This window comes from Schistocerca cancellata, chromosome 3 (assembly GCF_023864275.1).
Source record: "Schistocerca cancellata isolate TAMUIC-IGC-003103 chromosome 3, iqSchCanc2.1, whole genome shotgun sequence".
NCBI lineage: Eukaryota > Metazoa > Arthropoda > Insecta > Orthoptera > Acrididae > Schistocerca > Schistocerca cancellata.
Window position 1 is genome coordinate 502,066,197 of NC_064628.1, and position 21,628 is coordinate 502,087,824.

Consider the following 21,628-nt stretch of genomic DNA (forward strand, 5'->3'; position numbering starts at 1 on the left):
TATTGTATTAATTATAGATTGTTTGCTTGGCAGAGCCTCGTTGTAAGAATTGTGCTGCATCCACTTGTTGACATTCTGTTCACTACTGGTATATTTACTCGCTATTGCTTGCTTTGCTTACCCTCAGTGCTTTATATTTTAACATAAGAAAATGAACTGCAGTAATTCGACGAGCGACTTTAGTACAAGAAACATCATAGAAGTCACATGAGCTGGGGGTTTTATGGAAGCTGTATAAATTTATGCTAATAGGAAGGAAGCTAACGATATGACATACCAAAACTAGGTTTAGACCATTGACAGTTATTACACTGCATTTTTCGTGAGCAACTGAAATAGGAAGTGACACTTGACACAAGAAATACTCCACATGTTTGCTTTTGTTTACCATAATTCTTGAAGTGGTGTCCACACTGTGAAAAATTAGGATCATTCACACTCCGTAATCGTACTTAATTACTGAGAGTTATTCGAACTAAGTCTGTTAGAGGTCATGTATGCATTCTTTGTTTATAATTCATAATGAGTAGAAGATTTTGGTCAGATGGATTACACAGAGGTTGTGTGTTGACAGTGTGTCTTCGGATTGTATGGGATGATGAGGTTTGCATTAGGATTTTATCTGTGCTTATTCGAGGAGACTGACTAGAGGAAAGAGTTGTTATGGAAGTGAAATGATACTGGCAATAAGGTTTATATGTATCGACGTATTGAAGAGGTATTATTGAGGTATTGAGATTATATGAAGTTGATTGGAGTTTTGGTGTATAAGAGGTAAAGTAAGTGAGGTGCATTTTTTTTTTTTTTTTGGTCTATATGGAACAAGGAGGATGAAGATAGCAGACTAGAACACTAAAATGGAAGGAAGATTGTCTACACACACTTTGTTAAATCACTAAGCAGTATGTACTTTTTTTTTTTTTTTTGGAGAGAGGAAGCATTGCATATCTTGGCACCCTGACAGTTGTTCAGCAACCGTACATTTTGATCTGGCTTGGCAAACATTGGTCTTGACATGATGACTATGACGTTGACTTAACTATTATTGACTGTTATACATTGCTGCCACTACTACTTGATACACATGATGAACATGAAATTTTGACAGAATTGCATTTACACAGTTAACACTATTCAATTACACAGTAGTACTTAATGTGGATGAAAGATGAGTGAGTGTGTTTTGTGTGTTTTCCTTTCCTAATCCTACCCACCTATCTCCTAAATATTATTTTATTTGTTTGTAGTGGCTTGCACTGACACCCATAAATATTATAGGTTTACTGATGTTTATGTACTTGTAATAGTTAATATGACAATTATCTGACATCATTTGTGTGTTTGTTATGATTTGTATGTTTAGTGTAAAAGCATTTGTATGTGTATTCAAACTATTATTCATGCTTGAACTGTCTGAGTAGTGATGGTGAATATTATGAACTGTTACCTGCACTTTTCAACATGATGTGTGACACTTAGAAATGTTTAATTTCTGCTGATGAACTGTGTGATCAGTGATAGTAAATATTATGGACTGTTACTTGTACTTTTTCTACATGATTGGTGCCACTAGGACATGTTTAATTTCTGCTGATGAACAGTGTGATCAGTGATAGTAAATATTATGGACTGTTACTTGTACTTTTTCTACATGATTGGTGCCACTAGGACATGTTTAATTTCTGCTGATGAACTGTGTGATCAGTGATAGTGAATATTATGGACTGCTGTCTGCACCTACTCAACATTGCTGGGTGCCACTGATGGACTGCTTCTACTGAAATGATGTCACCTGATGGAGTCTGCACCTGTTCCACAATGCTGGGTGCCACTGATGGACTGCTTCTACTGAAATGATGTCACCTGATGGAGTCTGCACCTGTTCCACAATGCTGGGTGCCACTGATGGACTGCTTCTACTGAAATGATGTCACCTGATGGAGTCTGCACCTACTCCACAATGCTGGGTGCCACTGATGGACTGCTTCTACTGAAATGATGTCATCTGTTGGAGTCTGCACCTACTCCACAATGCTGGGTACCACTGATGGACTGCTTCTACTGAAATGATGTCATCTGTTGGAGTCTGCACCTACTCCACAATGCTGGGTGCCACTGATGGACTGCTTCTACTGAAATGATGTCACCTGTTGGAGTCTGCACCTACTCCACAATGCTGGGTGCCACTGATGGACTGCTTCTACTGAAATGATGTCACCTGATGGTGTCTGCACCTACTCAACATTGCTGGGTGCCACTGATGGACTGCTTCTACTGAAATGATGTCACCTGATGGAGTCTGCACCTGTTCCACAATGCTGGGTGCCACTGATGGACTGCTTCTACTGAAATGATGTCACCTGTTGGAGTCTGCACCTACTCAACATTGCTGGGTGCCACTGATGGACTGCTTCTACTGAAATGATGTCACCTGTTGGAGTCTGCACCTACTCCACAATGCTGGGTGCCACTGATGGACTGCTTCTACTGAAATGATGTCACCTGATGGTGTCTGCACCTACTCAACATTGCTGGGTGCCACTGATGGACTGCTTCTACTGAAATGATGTCACCTGATGGAGTCTGCACCTGTTCCACAATGCTGGGTGCCACTGATGGACTGCTTCTACTGAAATGATGTCACCTGTTGGAGTCTGCACCTGTTCCACAATGCTGGGTGCCACTGATGGACTGCTTCTACTGAAATGATGTCACCTGATGGTGTCTGCACCTACTCAACATTGCTGGGTGCTACTGCTGGAACTGTCAACTACTTGTTATGAAAACATTTCATGTGAATATTTGTATAAACTGATTTTTTGTGTATTACTGTTTGTGAAAAGTTATAAGACTCTTACCTGCTCATATTCGTCATTGCTGACGCTATCGATTGAATTGTTTAACCACATGATATTTCTGTAAACTATTATGTAAAGTCACATGTATGAAAGAATTTGTATTGCTTAGTGTATTTTATATATTAGGCTATTGAAAGGTCAGTGCAAAGCCAAAATTTTATCTAGTTATATGATATTTACGTATTAATATTATCTTTTATTTTTGTCTGTATTTTTTTTGACGAATTTGGTGGTATTTTCGCCAACAATGCTGGCAAAAATACCATCAAATTCTAGCCCGTGGAGGAGGGGCATATGAAAGGTGGCTACACTGAGCCACAGCGCCAGAAATCGCGCCAGAGAGTATTGTTCTGCCGCCTCCACTGGCAGTGATTATTGAGACGTAGCGGCAAGCAGTTCTTGCCGAGAAGTTGTGGTGGACACTGCTTGTAGCTGAAGTTAGAGTGAGATGTGGTAGTGGAGAGTGTTGTTCCATGTTTTATGCAGTGGTTTGATGGGAGAGATAGCAGACGTTGTTCTAATGGAGATATTGTAATGGTCAGAGTGCATTTCGTCAATATATATATGGAGGTATTTTCTTTTATTCTTTCAGTGACCTGAATAATGTGTCATTACAGGTTCAGTCAACAAAGCATCTGGCGTGTGTTCTTGTATTAGAGTGTAATTTTGGTTTTCTTGCACAATTATAGTATTTGTAATTTTCTTTTATCACGTCAGTATAATTGGTATTTAAAAATTCTTGTCTTGTTGAAGAAGAACCGTGCAAGATGTGCGTTGAGTCATACTACCACATACAGAACAGCTACACTTGTGCTTTGTTGGTTTCGTAGGTTTTATAGTTGCTGGGGACTTAATTAACTGTGTTAACGAAAATTTTCTTACATTCTTTGTTGTCATTCTAAGCAGTCAGATTGCGTACTAATACTAGTCAGGGCCAGCCGTTTACGAGACTTGCGTAATCGAACTTACAGCTACTAAAAAATATTTTCATTAATATTTAATAATGCCCCCATGCAGTATTATTTTCACTATTTGACAATAGCTGTAGAATAAATTAATATCTGAATTTTCTGTCATGAACAGCATCTGTTCCTCGCTTCTTTATCGACCAAAGAACCACACAGCTTGCAAATTAAAGACATAACAGTTGCATTTAAAGGAAAAAAAGCTAATTTGCCTACCTCGATTGTTAATGAAGTTTGCGAGCACGCGTCGTCATTTTTTTCCATGACTCCCTGACCACTGTACATCAAAGTGAAAGCAGATTACAGATTTCTTCAGCTCGTCAAAAGTACGAGGGCTATTCGGAAAGAAAGGTCCGATCTATCGCGAAATGGAAACCACAATGAAAATCAAAAATGTTTTATATGCAGCTCTTTGCTACAACTTTCAATTACTTATTACTGCTCAGACTTCAAATATCTGTTGTAGCGTTGTACCAACTTTCCAATAACCTCATCATAGAAGGCAGCGGCCGGTGCTTTCCATTACTTCTCTGCGCTGGTCTGCAGTTCTTTGTCTGTGCGAAAATATTGTCTTCATAGCGAGCGGTTCACGTGAACATCAGAGAGTGCCAATTCCGGGCAGTATGGTGGGTGATCAAGCATCTATCATCGAAAACGCTGCAGTAGCATCCTCATTGCCCCTGCAGTGTGTGGATGAGAATTGTCATGAAGAGGGAAATGCACGACAGTTTGGTTAGTGGAGTTGCATGAAATCAGGCGAAACCTCACCGAGCAAGGTGGCGCAGTGGTTAGCACACTGGACTCGCATTCGGGAGGACGACGGTTCAGACCCGCGTCCAGCCATTCTGATTTAGGTTTTCTGTGATTTCCCTAAAATCGCTTCAGGCAATCATCATATTGCAAAACGATTTAGGAAAGATATCTATATGGTGCAAAATTTGCAATTGACCTAAGTAATGAAAAGTGTGAGGTCGTCCACATGGGTGTTAAAAGGAATCCGTTAAACTTCGGTTACACGAGAAATCAATCAAATCCAAAGGCCATAAATTTAACTAAATACCTAGGGATTACAGTTACGGACAACTTAAATTGGAAAGAACACATAGAAAACAGCCGGCCGCGGTGGTCTCGCGGTTCTAGGCGCGCAGTCCGGAACCGCGCGACTGCTACGGTCACAGGTTCGAATCCTGCCTCGGGCATGGATGTGTGTGATGTCCTTAGGTTAGTTAGGTTTAAGTAGTTCTAAGTTCTAGGGGACTGATGACCGCAGCTGTTAAGTCCCATAGTGCTCAGAGCCATTTGAACCATTTGAACATAGAAAACAAGGCAAACCAAAGATTGCATTTTACTGGCAGGAAACTTAGAAGATGCAACAGATCTACTAAAGAGACTACCTACACTACGCTTGTCCATCCTCTTTTGGAGTACTGCTGCACTGTGTGCAGGATTGACGGACTACATCGAGAAAGTTCAAAGAACGGCAGCAGGTTTTGTATTACTGAGACTGCCACGGACATGATACAGGATTTGGGGTGGAAATTATTAAAACAAAGGCGTTTTTCATTGCGGTGGTATCTTCTCACGAAATTTCACTCATCAACTTTCTCCTTCGAAAGCGAAAATATTTTGTTGACGCCGACCTACATAGGGAGAAACAATCATAAAAAATAAGGGAAATCAGAGATTGCGCGGAAAGATATAGGTGTTCGTTTTTTCCTCGTGCTGTTTGAGAGAGGAATAATAGATAATTATTGTGATAGTGGTTCGATGAACACTCGGCCAGTCACTTAAGTGTGATTTGCAGAGTATCCATGTAGATGTAGACATATTTTCACTGTGATTTCCATTTCGCGACCTATCGAGCCTTACTTTCCGAATTGTTCTCGTAATTTGAGTTTTAAAAATACGTGCATCAGTCTGTAATTTACAAATATTTTGTATTTTGTCTTTTCTGGGTTTTTGATTCTCATGTAATAGTGGAGAGTAGACTGAAGTTTACGGGAATCGCTCGGAAGAATCAATTTAGAAAGAAGTGGGGCTCTGAAGTACTGAGGAATGATACGTGTTTAAAGTTCTCTAAGGCTGTAGATACTGCATTAATGAATACCTACGTTGGCCATTCAGGTGGAGAGGAACGAACATCTCTAAAGAGGACAGTCACAGAAATTGAAAAGACAAATATAAGTCCACGGAAAATAGCTCCGAAGAAACGTTGGAGAACAGAAGAAGGAAGATCAAAAACGCCCAGGAAAAGACAGGAATACAGAATCTTAGGAATGAAGTAAATAGAAAATGGAGGGAAGCCAAAGTGAAATGGCTGCCGAAAGACACGCATAAATCGAAAAAGGTATGTTCGTCAGAAAGCTAAGGAGAAAACATTAAGAACGCAAGAGTAGAGAGCGGTTAGGTGGAAGGCTTTTGAGGGGAGGGAACTGATGACGTGGTATAACAAGAAATGGGAGTCGATATTGAAGACACACGAGGTTTGAGAATTAGCGTTTAATAGAGCTCTGGAAGACATACGATCAATTAAAGGGGAAGACATACATAACAATCGTTCGGAATTTCTAAAATCGTTGTGGCAGCCAAACTACTACTCAAATTGGTGTGAAGACTCTATGAGACAGGAGACACATTATCAAACTCGCGGAAAAATATCATCCACACAATTCCGAAGATGGTTCGAGAACTGTTGCACTATCATCTTAACAGCTCAGGTACCTAAGAATAAATACGGAAGAATGGAAAAGAAAATTGAGGGTATGTCAGATGAAGATCAGTTTGGCTTCAGGAAAGGTAAAGGCACGCGTGAGGCACTTCTGACGTTGCGCTTTATAATGGAAGCAAGACTTAAGAAAAATCAATACACATTCGTAGGATATGTCGACGTAGAAACAGAATTTGACAATGTCAAATGATGCGAGATGTTTCAGATTCTTAGGAAAATAGGTGTAAGCTACAGGAAAAGACAGGTAATATACAATATGTACAAGAACAGGAAGGATCATTAAGAATGGAAGCCCAAAAACGAAGTACTCGTATTAAAAAGGGTTTCAGTCTTGCTCCCCTACTGTTCAGTCTAGACATCGAAGAAACAATGACGGAAAGAAAAAAAGAGTGGGGTGACTGCTTTGTCGGTCACCCCCTCACATTCATTTCTGCAGTGATACTAATCACATTCGAGTTTATGCGATTTCCTTTCGATGTTAGCCTCACTTTTGTTTTCGATCAATAAGTGAGTGACTACGAGATTCAGGTGTAAAGTTTCTTCAGTAATTTCTTTTCAGATTTTTGCTTGCAGTTAAGATTCTTACGGTGATTGCGTACGCAGGGTAGCTTTCTGAGCCAGCGTTTTAGTTACCACCACTCTGTTGTGCAGGACGAATTGGGAAATGTTGCAACGTCCGGTAAGAGGCCGACCGGGAGACGCCTTTCGTGTGTGCGCCGAGATTTTGCAGCTGCTTTCAGAAGCTGTGTTGGTGGCCGCCAAATGGCCTTGCAAGCAGCAGGGGATCTTTGTCCCGAATGGACGGTGTTGCTCTGGCACCTATTTCTCTCTGACATCGCTTTCTCAGAGATGCAAACGCGAACAATACTGAGGGACGGAGACATAGCATTAACTTTAGCTTCAGTAGTGGTGGTCGGACGAATAGGCGCCAGCTAATGCTTGGTTTGGAGTGTGGCCTGCGACCGAGGAATGCGAACGCCAGGGCCTTCAGAACCCGATAGCTTCTTCACCGGACTCGGGCGGCCAGTCAACCAACGGAAAATAACGTGTTTGATACTTGACTAAATTTTTGGGGGAGAGGAAGTTTCACTCCGACGTGTCGCTGGATGGGTGGTTTTGGGCACACTTTCTGCCTTAGGCGGGAGCGAATCTGACTGGCTCTTCCCTCTTCGACACGCGGGTGGGAGCTTAAATTTTACTCCAGATTTGTCTGAAAGTTGCTCCTCACGTCTGCCCAGTGACCGGTCGACGGCTAAGCGAGGAAGCTCTGCACCCAGTCTAGGTGGAGAGTAGGGGTCTTGAGATAGGGCCTTCGACCATGAGTTTTGATAGGGATCGGCCATAGTGTTCGAATCTCGGCGCAAATTGGTATGGAGACCGTCGCTGGTCGACGGAGGCAACTGGCGGGCGGAGAGCTGCGGCCAAACCCCGACGCCGGCCGCTGTAACTGTGAGTTAGCCACGGTAAGGTCTGAGCAATGCGGAGCAATGAGCGCGCATCGGAAAGGATAGAGACGGATTTCAGGTCAGATAATCTCGGACAGCATTAAACTGGGTATCCGAGCGTAGCCAAGTAGTGTTCATTTTCTTCCTTTCGCTTCTTAAGCTGCCAGAGCTGTACGGCCACTCACTCAATGATATTGATTTGCGACGTCGTGTGCCGTGATGTTTGTAGCCACCGGACTGTTTCGGTTTCTTAGTTCAGACCCGGCCTCACTTGTTATAACTAATGCCAGTCTTTAACTGTTTTTCTCACCTATTAAATATATGTGATTCATAGCATTAACTCTTTGAGATCGAATATTTCATTCCATAGACCAAAAAATAATGAATAAATGATGGAAATGCAGTTACTTAGTTGCAGAATTTCTCGCCTAAGTCCACGAAAGCGGATGCCCCCATGCCCTGTACTCATTAGGATCCTGTACCCTGTACCAGAAAGTTAGTAAATATGTTAGCAAAATCTGATCGCTGATCCGTCGTTCTCAAGTTCAACAATTGATCTCTTGCGTAGGTTTCTCACTAGGACCGAAATCGGGGCTGTCATTAAACTGAAAAATCACGGAACTTCAGACGAATTGGCACTCAGGGCTGGATAAATAATGTCAATCACGTTACTAATAAACAGTTAGCGCTAAGCTCTCCAGAGTCCTTGGTATAAGCCGAAGTGACCCCACTTAAGAAAAATTATAAACACTGAAGCGCCAAAGAAGCTGGTATAGGCATGCGTATTCAAATACAGAGATAAGTAAACAGGCAGAATACGGCACTGCGGTCGGCAACGCCTATACAGGGTGGTCCATTGATAATGACCGGGCCAAATACCTCACCAAATAAGCATCAAACGAAAAAACTAAGAAGAACTAAACTCGTCTAGCTTGAAGGGGGAAACCTGATGGCGCTATGGTTGGCCCGCTAGATGGCGCTGCCATAGGTCAAACGAATATCAACTGCGGTTTTTAAAATAGGAACCTCAATTTTTTATTACATATTCTTGTAGTACGTAAAGAACTATGAATTTTTTAGCTGGGCCACTTTGTTCGCTTTGTAATGGATGGCGCTGTTATAGTCACAAACGTATAAGTACGTGGTGTCACAAAACATTTCGCCAGTGCGGACAGGATTTGCTTCGTGATACATTACCAGTGTTAAAATGGACCGTTTACCAATTGCGGAAAAGGTCGATATCGTGTTGATGTATGGCTATTGTGATCAAAATGCCCAACCGGCGTGTGCTAAGTATGCTGCTTGGTATCCTGGACAACATCATTCAAGTGTCCGGACAGTTCGCCGGATAGTTACGTTATTTAAGGAAAAAGGAAGTGTTCAGTCACATGTGAAACGTCAACCACGATCTGCAACAAATGGTGATGCCCAAGTAGGTGTTTTAGCTACTGTCGCGGCTAATCCGCACATCAGTAGCAGACAAATAGCGCGAGAATCGGGAATCTCAAAAAAGTCAGTGTTGAGAATACAACATCAACATCGATTGCACCCGTACCATATTTCTATGCACCAGGAATTTCATGGCGACGACTTTGAACGTCGTGTACAGTTCTGCCACTGGGCACAAGAGAAATTATGGGACGATGACAGATTTTTTGCACGCGTTCTATTTAGCGACGAAGTGTCATACACCAACAGCGGTCACGTAAACCGGCATAATATGCACTATTGGGCAACGGAAAATCCACGATGGCTGCGACAAGTGGCACATCAGGGACCTTGGCGGGTTAATTTATGGTGCGGCATTATGGGAGGAAGGATAATTGGCCCCCATTTTATCGATGGCAATCTAAATGGTGCAATGTATTGTGATTTCCTACGTAATGTTCTACCGATGTTACTACAAGATGTTTCACTGCATGACAGAATGGCGATGTACTTCCAACATGATGGATGTCCAGCACATAGCTCGCGTGTAGTTGAAGCGGTATTGAATAGCATATTTCATGACAGGTGGATTGGTCGTCGAAGCCCCAAACCATGGCCCGCACGTTCACCGGATCAGACGACCCCGGATTTCTTTCTGTGGGGAAAGTTGAAGGATATTTGCTATCGTGATCCACCGTCAACGCCTGACAACATGCGTCAGCGCACTGTCAATGCATCTGCGAACATTACGGAAGGCGAACTATCGTTGTTGAGAGGAATGTCGTTACACGTATTGCCAAATGCATTGAGATTGACGGACATCATTTTGAGCATTTATTGCATTAATGTCTTATTTACAGGTAATCACGCTGTAACAGCATGCGTTCTCAGAAATGATAAGTTCGCAAAGGTACATGTATCACATTGGAACAACCGAAATAAAATGTTCAAACGTACCTACGTTCTGTGTTTTAATTTTAAAAAAACCTACTTGTTACCAACTGTCCGTCTAAAATTGTGAGCAATATGTTTGTGACTATTACAGCGCCATCTACCACAAGGCGAAAAAATTAGTCCAACTAAAACATTCATATTTCTTTACGTACTACACTAATATGTATTAAAAATGAAGGTTCCTATTTAAAAAAACGCGGTTGATATCCGATTGACCTATGGCAGCGCCATCTGGCAGACCAACCATGGCGTCATCTGGTTTCCATCTTCAAGCTAGACAAGTTTCGTTCTTTGTAGTTTTTTCGTTTGACGCTTATTTCGTGAGATACTTGGTCCGGTCGCGATCAAAGGACCACCCTGTATAAGACAGCAAGTGTCTGGCGCAGTTGTTAGATCGGTTACTGCTGCCGCAAAGCAGATTATCAAGATTTAAGTGAGTTTGAGCGTTTCGGTGCACGAGCGATCGGACACAGCATCTCCGAGGCAGCGATGAAGTGGGTATTACGCCGCACGACCATTTCACGAGTGTACCGTCAATATCAGGAATCTTGTAAAACATCAAATCTCCAATATAGCTGCGGCTAAAAAAAGTTCCCGCAAGAATGGGACCAATGACGACTGAAGAGAATCGTTCGGCGTGTCAGAAGAAACATGAAGAAACAGACAAGAAAAAGGGATAGGGCAATGACACATATTTTAAGACACTAAGGAATAAGTTCCACGACGGATGAGGTAACTGTAGTGGGTACATACTGTAGAGGAAGACAGAGTAGAAAATACTCAACAAATAGCTGAGGACGTTGGGTGGAAATGCTATTCTGAGATAAAGAGGTTGACATACGAGGGAAATTCGTGCAGGCCGTATCAAACCCGACAGAAAAGTGATGACCCAAAAACAGAAGTTCTGATGATAACCTGTACGTGTCGAAACGGTAAACTGACTTAAGGTCACAAATGTGACCAAGACAAGTGTGTATTTATTAGGGAGAGAGTCTGCTGGAGCTGGAATTCAGGAAACAAGAGAGACAACGCAGGGCTGGAATGCGCCCGCATCCCCCACCGCCCTCTCTGCCTTCCCTTCTGGAGGGCTGTAGTAAAGCAGGCAGGAGATTACCGGCCGGAATGTTGTGGTTCCATCAGGACCGCCGCGCAGGGGTAATCCGGCAGCTCCGGCGCCATCGATCGGCGCGCCTTCCTCTGGAGACAAACGCCTGTCGTCGTCTTGGGCGGCAGATCGACGCCGCGATTCCAGCAGGCGGACCGACAGCATAGCTCAGCTGCCCGCCTGCCCACGTCGCAACCACGACTTGCCGCTGCAACGAGCCGCTGAAACTCATTACCACCAGCGTCAACTACTTCTTAGAGCCGAACCAGGAACCTGTGTTGCCAGGCAGAGTAAAGGAAGTGTCCACTATAGTCCACTCAATTGGTGTTTAAAGCAGTAGTTTTCGTAACAAAATTGTGGAAGTTTTTTTCTCAGCGTTTCTGTATGTTTTTTGGTGACCTGAATCAGAATATCGTATTTGTTGCCTCGAAGGAGGTCGGCTTCACAGGGAGAAACACAGAGAACCTCAAGATTTTTCCGATATTTTCTGTTTGTCGATTGTATTTTGAAAACTATTCGTTGCTCGAAGATGACGCTCATACAAAATTAGAGTAGACAAAATTTCCTATAAAATGCACTAGTCACGTTTCATTTTATGACGAGCGGTATTGCCGCTAGAGTGCTCTGAAGAGCAATCATTTTTTGGCCGTCCTGTAAAAACGTTAGAAACTCCCACTCTCACCCCCTACAACTCAAAAAATATTCATATTACCAACTAAAAAACCTACACTACGTGAAAGTATATGAAATTTCTTACAAGAGACGTCAGTAACATTCAATTTTCACATAATGGGGGAGGAAGCAAAGTGACAGTTACGAAAAATGCCTTCTGCGTCCTACAGCCACACGACCCCTCCCATTGTAAGTCTCTCATGGGCACTATATTTTCGATGTATCATAATGAGCGGAGGTTGTTTTTAATGTATTGATGGGAAAGCATGTTTGATGAAAACAGTAATAAATTATATTTACAACAGGTTAGGCACATGACACTCAGTAGAATGTTCAAATGTGTGTGAATTTCTAAGGGACCAAACTGCTGAGGTCATCGGTCCCTAGACTTACACACTACTTAAACTAACGTAATGCTAAGAACAACAAACACACCCATGCCCGAGGGAGGACTCGAACCTCCGGCGGGAGTGGCCACACTCAGTAGAAAGATGAATATGAAATATGTACTTAGTAATGTACATGTGTCATGAAATGAGTGAATGTCGAACCCAGAATTGGGTCACTCGCGTGGGACATCCATGTGGAAAAGAAAGAAGCAATGTGCGCAATTTTTTATTCGTCTCCGTTTGGCTGTAGGTGACCCAGGCAATTTTTCTCATCCAATACAGCGGAAGAAAAGGCTGTTTTTCAGCGCGCTCCAGCGCCGTTATCGCTCGTCATATAATCAAACATGACTAGTGCATTTTATAGGAAATTTTGTCTACTTTTATTCTGCACGGAATGGTCATCTTCGAGCAACGCATAGTTCTGGATATATAACTGAAAAACAGGAAAAACTGGAAACACTTTGAGGTTTTTTGCGGTTTTTGTTTTGACGCCGACCTCCTACAACAAAGAAAACATGAATTGTAATTCAGCACCCCAAAAAAACATACAGAACCGCTGAGAAAAAACCTCCGCAACATCGTTACGGAAAACAACCATTTGAGTTGGCTACTAGAAAAAATATGACCACTTGGCTGAATTCATTTGAAGGGAAATAAACTAAACTCCTCCAGCACAGGCCATGAAGGGCCAAACGTACCGCCTGGCCGCCGTGTCATCCTCAGCCCACAGGCGTCACTGGATTCAGATATGGAGGGGCGTGTGGTCAGCACACCGCTCTCCCGGCCGTATGTCAGTTTCCGAGACCGGAGCCGCTACTTCTCAATCAAGTAGCTCCTCAGTTTGCCTCACAAGGCCTGAGTGCACCCCGTTTTCCAACAGCGCTCGGCAGACCGGATGGTCATCCATCCAAGTGCTAGCCCAGCCCGACAGCGCTTAGCTTCGGTGATCTGACTGGAACCGGTGTTACCACTGCGGCAAGGCCGTTGGCTGAGGGGGAAATACACAACGGAAATACCGATCAGTTACCAGATCATGCCCCAACACTTAAAATAATGTTCCTTTGTCAGTGGACTCTTGGAAATTATTAGAGAGCTCATATTCCCCAGTAACTCAATTCATTTACGAGCACTCGTGTCGCAAGCCCGGTACTGGTATAAGCTACCAATACGTAATTGATGTGGCGCAAGCAGGACGTTGACTACAATATGTTCTGTTTGTAATAATTGATTTCCGCTGATTAACCTTTATGACAGAGTCGAGATGGAGTAGAGCCGCTCTGGTGATTTAGGGTTGGTTCTAGGAAACAGAGAAGGGTCTTTGTCAAGAATGCTTGTCTGCCAAAGTATCAAGATAATATCCGCCCTTTAAACAAGTTTATTTACCATTGAACATATTTGTATGCAAGGTGTCTGACCACCAAATCCACTATTACGCGTACATCAGCTGGAATACCTTTCACTATTATTCCGCTCTATTACACATGGGCTTCACACCATCAATTGACAAGACCCACCTGGCTTCTTCATCTAATCTTTATGAGACGGACTACCTGGAGTGCCCCACTCAGATACTAATGCAGTGATTGTTGCCATTTGTTCTGCTGTCTGCTGAATCAATGGCCACTTGGTCTAACTACGAAATCAGTGGCCACTTGGCCTGTCATATCACTGGCTCCTTGGTCGAACTCATAGGAGACAAGTGGTATTTAGCTTCTTGTGACTACTAGCAAATGAAATCCGCTACAATGATATTAGAGACAAAAACAGGCTGTCTCTCTTCTACACTGATCAGTGAAACATACATCAGACACTTGTAAGCTTGCTACTTATCCATCAGTCGTAGTTGCGCCCCCCGAAGTAATACTGTCTTTTCGTGGCTGAAGTTCTACTACCCTATCAGTAGCTGATGCTGTCAACCAAGGTCGCTGGCTCCGTCTCAGCTACATTGGCTGCTTACTACTTGGACACTTCTGTGATAATACTTTGATAATGGCTATGTCCGCCCTTATGTATGTTTATTGAGGGTCTTTTCCACTCCGGTATGATTGCAGCCGACGCCCTGCATTATCTTTGTGGCCTAATGTAAGTTATGGACTGGCTTGTAGCTAAATCATTCTTCGCCTCTTGGTCTTCTGACAAAAATTTACCATGTACTTACTGTATGAGCAGTTGTTCCCAGTTGCGTTGCTTTCTCTAAATATCCTGCCCACCACATCGGCGTCTCATAGCTCTCACGGGCTTTACTGATGATTACAATGTTTGTGTTTATAAAGTGTCGGCGTCTTCACAATAAATTGTCATCAGACATGCTTACACACGTTAAAATGAGGATATATACAGGGTTATTACAAATGATTGAAGCGATTTCACAGCTCTACAGTAACTTTATTATTTGAGATATTTTCACAATGCTTTGCACACACATACAAAAACTCAAAAAGTTTTTTTAGGCATTCACAAATGTTCGATATGTGCCCCTTTAGTGATTCGGCAGACATCAAGCCGATAATCAAGTTCCTCCCACACTCGGCGCAGCATGTCCCCATCAATGTGTTCGAAAGCATCATTGATGCGAGCTCGCAGTTCTGGCACGTTTCTTGGTAGAGGAGGTTTAAACACTGAATCTTTCACATAACCCCACAGAAAGAAATTGCATGGGGTTAAGTCGGGAGAGCGTGGAGGCCATGACATGAATTGCTGATCATGATCTCCACCACGACCGATCCATCGGTTTTCCAATCTCCTGTTTAAGAAATGCCGAACATCATGATGGAGGTGCGGTGGAGCACCATCCTGTTAAAAGATGAAGTCGGCGCTGTCGGTCTCCAGTTGTGGAATGAGCCAATGTTCCAGCATGTCCAGATACACGTGTCCTGTAACGTTTTTTTCGCAGAAGAAAAAGGGGCCGTAAACTTTAAACCGTGAGATTGCACAAAACACTTTAACTTTTGGTGAATTGCGAATTTGCTGCACGAATGCGTGAGGATTCTCTACCGCCCAGATTCGCACATTGTGTCTGTTCACTTCACCATTAAGAAAAATTGTTGCTTCATCACTGAAAACAAGTTTCGCACTGAGTGCATCCTCTTCCATGAGCTGTTGCAACCGCGCCGAAAATTCAAAGCGTTTGACTTTGTCATCGGGTGTCAGGGCTTGTAGCAATTGTAAACGGTAAGGCTTCTGCTTTAGCCTTTTCCGTAAGATTTTCCAAACCGTCGGCTGTGGTACGTTTAGCTCCCTGCTTGCTTTATTCGTCGACTTCCGCGGGCTACGCGTGAAACTTGCCCGCACGCGTTCAACCGTTTCTTCGCTCACTGCAGGCCGACCCGTTGATTTCCCCTTACAGAGGCGTCCAGAAGCTTTAAACTGCGCATACCATCGCCGAATGGAGTAAGCAGTTGGTGGATCTTTGTTGAACTTCGTCCTGAAGTGTCGTTGCACTGTTATGACTGACTGATGTGAGTGCATTTCAAGCACGACATACGCTTTCTCGGCTCCTGTCGCCATTTTGTCTCACTGCGCTCTCGAGCGCTCTGGCGGCAGAAACCTGAAGTGCGGCTTCAGCCGAACAAAACTTTGAGTTTTTCTACGTATCTGTAGTGTGTCATGACCATATGTCAATGAATGGAGCTACAGTGAATTTATGAAATCGCTTCAATCATTTGTAATAGCCCTGTACTTGTCTCACTGTGCGGGAATCATGAACTGAGCGAGCATAAGAGTTGTGTCTACATGACATGGAAATTTCCATCCGTTCTGGAAGCCCGTTCGGATAGCCAAGTGGTTAAAGCAGCCGCTTACGATAAATCTGAGTTCGAGTCCCAGTCTGGCACAAATTTTCATGTGTCGCAAATAGCTGAAGTCAGTGGGTAGTCACAGAATGCGAAACTATTTCGTAATCTCACAGGCCTGCCCGTCCAAGGATTTCGGATGAATTTTCTCTCCTTATAGTATGACATATTAATAAAATATTCCCCAGTCACAATACTGCAAGGCATCATATTCATTAAAAATGTGAGTGTGTGCATACAAAGGGGTTTAAAATTTAATGAACACATGTAACTAATTGTACGAAAGGCAGATGCCTGACAGATTCTTTGGAAGAATCCACGGAACTCGTTGTCCAACCATGACATAGATTAGGAAAGCCCCATTTGTTCATTATTGTAATGCTGTGCACAGAAAAAGACGTTGGTGGGGGAAGGAAGAAAGGAAGACTGGATTTAATGTGCCATCACCATCAGTAGAGACGGAGCACAAGTTCGGAATATGCTAAGGATGGCGGAGGAAATCGGCTGTGCTCTTTCAAAGGAACCATCACAGAATTTGCCTTGAGCGTGTCACGAAAATCACAGAAAACCTAAATCTGGATGGTCGGACGCGAGTCTGAACCTTCATCCTCCCGAATGCTAGTCCAGTGTGCAAATCACTCTGCCACTTCGCTCGGTAAGGCAGTTGTGGGGCGCTGCACAGCGGCAAGGGTAGTATACCACGTGACGTCCCAGTCCATAGCGTCATAATGTCGCATCAGTCTATAGTGTGAGCTTTGGCATGAAAGTAAACCATTTAGCATTTGTTTTCAGTTCAGGTTAGGCTTCTATTCACTGTAGTGTAACCCGCCGGATATTAGTTATCAAACGATAGTTTACTGAGCATACATTTTGTTCTAGGTACAGTCAGAAGTAGGCGCAGTGGCTCAGTGTTAGTTAGTTAGCTAGTTACATGTTCCATTGATCAATAGCACGGAAACACCGTTATGATGTGGAACGTGTCAAATGCACAAGAAATGCGCACAGGAAACAGTTTTGTTACATTATAGTGTTATACCTAAACATTTCTATTATCTATCCCATTCCCTTAAATGCCACAAAATGCATATATTATATGTCCAGATTTATTTACTCATATTCAACAACTCATCTATGGTATAGAAGGAGTTGTCAAGGAGGTATGATTTCAATTTGTTTTTGAAACTATTACTGCTGTATGTCAGACATTTTATTTCATCTGGTAATTTATCATAAAGTTTTATAGCAGCATATTTTACCCCTTTCTGTGCCAAAGATAGGTTAAGTAAAGGATAGCGCAGGTCTTTCTTTTTTATGGTATTGTAATCATGAATGTCGCTGTTGAATTTAAACTGGTCCATGTTGTCGAGAGAAAAATTCATTATTGAATAAATGTACTGTGAAGCAGTTGTAAGTATTCCTAACCTTTTAGGCAGATGCCTACAAGATCTGTGACTATGAACCCCACACATTATCCTAACTACTTTCTTTTGAGCAGTGAATACCTTTTGCCTAAGTGTTGAGTTGCCCCAGAATATTAATCTGTATGACATCAGAGAGTGGAAGTATGCAAAGTATGTTAGCTTATTAATTTCTATATCATCAATATTGGCAATTATGCTGATTGCTAAAGTTGCTGAACCTCGTCGCTTTAAGAGATCCAAAATATGAATTTTCCAATTAAGATTCTCATCTATATGTACACCCAAAAACTTAGTATGCTCTACCATGGCTACTGGCTTCTTTTGATGTGTTATATTTATTGAAGGAATTATACTTTTTGCAGCAGAAAATTGGATGTACTGTGTTTTTTCAAAGTTCAGAGCAAGCCCATTCGCACAAAACCAATTAATAACTTTTCCAAAGACCTTATTTGTATCATTTTCTATCGGACTTTCTTTTACAGGATTAATAATTGTGCTTGTATCATCAGCAAACAGTATCAGTTCAGCATCTTGTTTCACATAAGAAGAGAGGTCATTGACATACATCAAGAACAGGAGGGGACCCATGATCGAACCTTGTGGAACACCTAATGTAATTTCAACCCAGTTAGATGAATTGGCAAACTCCTTTGAATCACTTGAAGCATATAAAGAGACTTTTTGCTTCTGGTTCTGTAGATATGACTTAAACCACTCGTATGCTGTTCCATTTATACCATAGAATTGTAATTTCTCTAACATAATGTCATGGCTCACACAGTAAAATGGTTTGCATAAGTCACAGAATATTCATACTGGTGACATTTTACTATTTAACGACTCTACTATGTGAACAGCGAAATTCTATATTGCTGTCTCAGTGGAACAGCATTTCTGAAATCCGGACTAAGTATCCCATTACTGTTGAGATGGCTAACCACTCTTGAGTATATTACTTTCTCAAAGATTTTTGAAAATACTGTAAGCAAGGATACTGGCTGGTAATTATTGACATATGTGGTTTCCCCTTTTTTGTAGAGAGGCCTGAAGTGGCATATTTTAACCTGTTTGGAAAAATACCATGAGTCAGTGATGTATTACATATATGACTCAAAACATCAGCTGTAATTGCTCCACATTGTTTTAATAACTTGTTAGAGATGTCATCTATTCCAACAGAACATTTACTTTCCAAAGATTTAATAATTTTCCTTATTTCACAAGAGGTTGTTAGATGAAACTTAATCTGACTAAAATTTTTCAAAACTGACTCTTCCATGTACTGCCTGGCTTTTTCTTTTGAACTATTCTCACTTACAAAGTAATTGTTAAATACATTGGCTACCTGTGTACTGTTGCTTAAGATGGTCTCATTCTTAACAGTAATACTACCTACCCCAGTGGCTACTTTTCCTGTCTCCCTTCTAACAACATTCCATATTGATTTGATTTTATTGCTTGAGTTGTTAATTTTATTCTCTAACATACATATTTCTTGATTTCCTTACAACTTTTCTCAGTATGTTACAATAATTTTTATAGTGTAAAACTACTTCTGGATCTTTACTAGTTCTTGCTGTCTCATACAGTTTTCTTTTTCTTTCTGAAGACACTTTAATTAATACCTGTAGTAATCCAAGGTTTCTTAAAAATTTTGTGGTGTTACATTCAGTGATTTTCTTTGGAAAACAATGTCCAAAAAGGGATGTAAATTTATCAACAAATATGCTGCATTTATCGATAGCATTTGGCTCATCATATACATCTTCCCAGTTTACATTTCCTGGACTTTCTCTAAAGTGATTTATAGATACTGGGTTCAGCACCCTCACACTTTTACTTAACGCTTTCTGAAGTGTACATCCTGTTAGGTTTTGTAAGTTTGTCAGCTGTGTGTCATGGTCGGATAATCCATTTACCACAGGGAAAGCATGTGTTTGTCCTACATACTCTTGCTGTACAAATACATTATCTTTTAGACCACTACCGTCTTGAGGTATACGTGTAGAGAAATTGATCACTGATTCTAAGTTATATGTTGTTAACAACACTTCTAGTTCACTTTTCCTATCAGAATTGCTTAGAAAGTTAACGTTGAAATCACCACAGATTAATAACTACTTCTTTTTGTCTGACAGACAGCATAATAGGGAGTCAAACTTTTTTATGAATAGCTCCCAATCTCCTAGAGAAGACCTGTACACTGTTGCTAATATAAACACAATATTATCTAGCGAAGTTCACATGCACAAACCTCAAAATGCTGATCAACACAAAATTTGCTAACTTCAACACTTCTGTATTTATACCCTTGTTTTATGAATATGGCAACTCCTCCTTTATCCATACTAGATCTACAAGTGTAAGATGCTAAATTATACCCATTTATACTGACATTTTCCATCCCCACAGCTACATGGTGCCCAGACAGACAAAGTATATCAAGTTCATTCTTAATTTTGAGATCCTCTAAACACATTATCAGCTCATCTACTTTATTTTTTATTCCCCTGATATTTTGGTGAAGTAAGTTGATACCACCGTTAGCTCTATCCCTATTTCCTGTGCATGAAGTTTCTTTTCTTCTATTTTCCTCGGTTGTTGTCTGTCTGGAATTGGCTTTAACCTAAAAAAACCTGTCTGCCTGGTCCCAATAACCACAGGGATCACCCCTTGTGTGACTGTGGCCCCCCTTACAGTATTTGCTGATAGAGAAGTTAACTTACCTTTCCCCTTCCTATTAAGGTGCAGGCTATATTTAGTGTAACCCCACCTACCAATAGCATCAACTGGAACAATACTCATGTGAGACTTTGCCGGTGTCTGGAGCATCCAGTTCAGCTCAATGTTAACACACCTTACAGCAGTGTTTACCCACGGCTGATCATGGCGCTGAAAGACCTCCACAAACCCCACATTCGTGTGCCCAGTTTCTGCTCCTATTTTATCCAGGTTACTCCTAATACTATATCTTGGATTCATGGCCAGGCTGTTTCCTGCTCCCCCAACTATAATTACCTGACCGAGCGGGGTGGCGCAGTGGTTAGACACTGGACTCGCATTCGAGAGGACGACGGTTCAATCCCGCGTCCGGCCATCCTGATTTAGGTTTTCCGTGATTTCCCTAAATCACTGCAGGCAAATGCCAGGATGGTTCCTCTGAAAGGGCCCGGCCGACTTCCTTCCCAATCCTTCCCTAATCCGATGAGACCGATGACCACGCTGTCTGTTCTCCTTCCCCAAACCAACCAACAACCCAATATAATTACCTGATCTTCCTTCTCAAAGTCCTTGCATGGCTGACCTAAGTTTTCTGTCACCTGGCTAATGCTAGCACTTGGTATCACAAAACTTGTGACCTGGTACTCTGTCCCTAATTTCTCCTGAAGCTGTTGGCCCACACCCCTCCCATAACTGCTACCTATAAGCAGAATTTTTCTTTTCCTATTCTGGTTTGATCCCGACCTGTCTTTTTTCTTTAAGCTAGTATTCTGTTTCAACCTACATTTAACTACATCTGAATGAGGCCCTTCCCCCACTACTTCAGATAGCAAGCCAAACTGATTTGCTAACTGAATTTAAGTTTTGCCAATTGATTCCAGTTTTCGCCCTTTGTTTGCTACCTTCTCCCAGCGCCCAGAATCCTTTTCCTCCCTTAGCTTACATAATTCCAAATTCGCGATTTCTAATTCAGCCTTAAGGGCACAAATCTTTGCCTCCTGTTCCGCGATTTTTCTGTCCTTTCTACATAACCTACACTGCCATGGAAGAGCCTCATTATCTACCCTCGTTTCCTCTCCGCTGCACTCGCCCGAATGAAACCACAACCTACAGTTTATACAGAACACCCCGTCTTTCAAATTTCTACGGCA

At 42.1% G+C, this 21,628-nt stretch overlaps 1 long non-coding RNA gene and 1 pseudogene across 1 annotated transcript in view; both read right to left on the reverse strand.

Annotated features, from left to right (window-relative positions):
• LOC126175274 (uncharacterized) overlaps positions 1–21,628 on the reverse strand; it is a 438,323-nt gene that overhangs the window by 91,226 nt on the left and 325,469 nt on the right. The window lies entirely within an intron of this gene.
• Positions 13,416–13,533, reverse strand: LOC126177918 (5S ribosomal RNA; annotated as a pseudogene).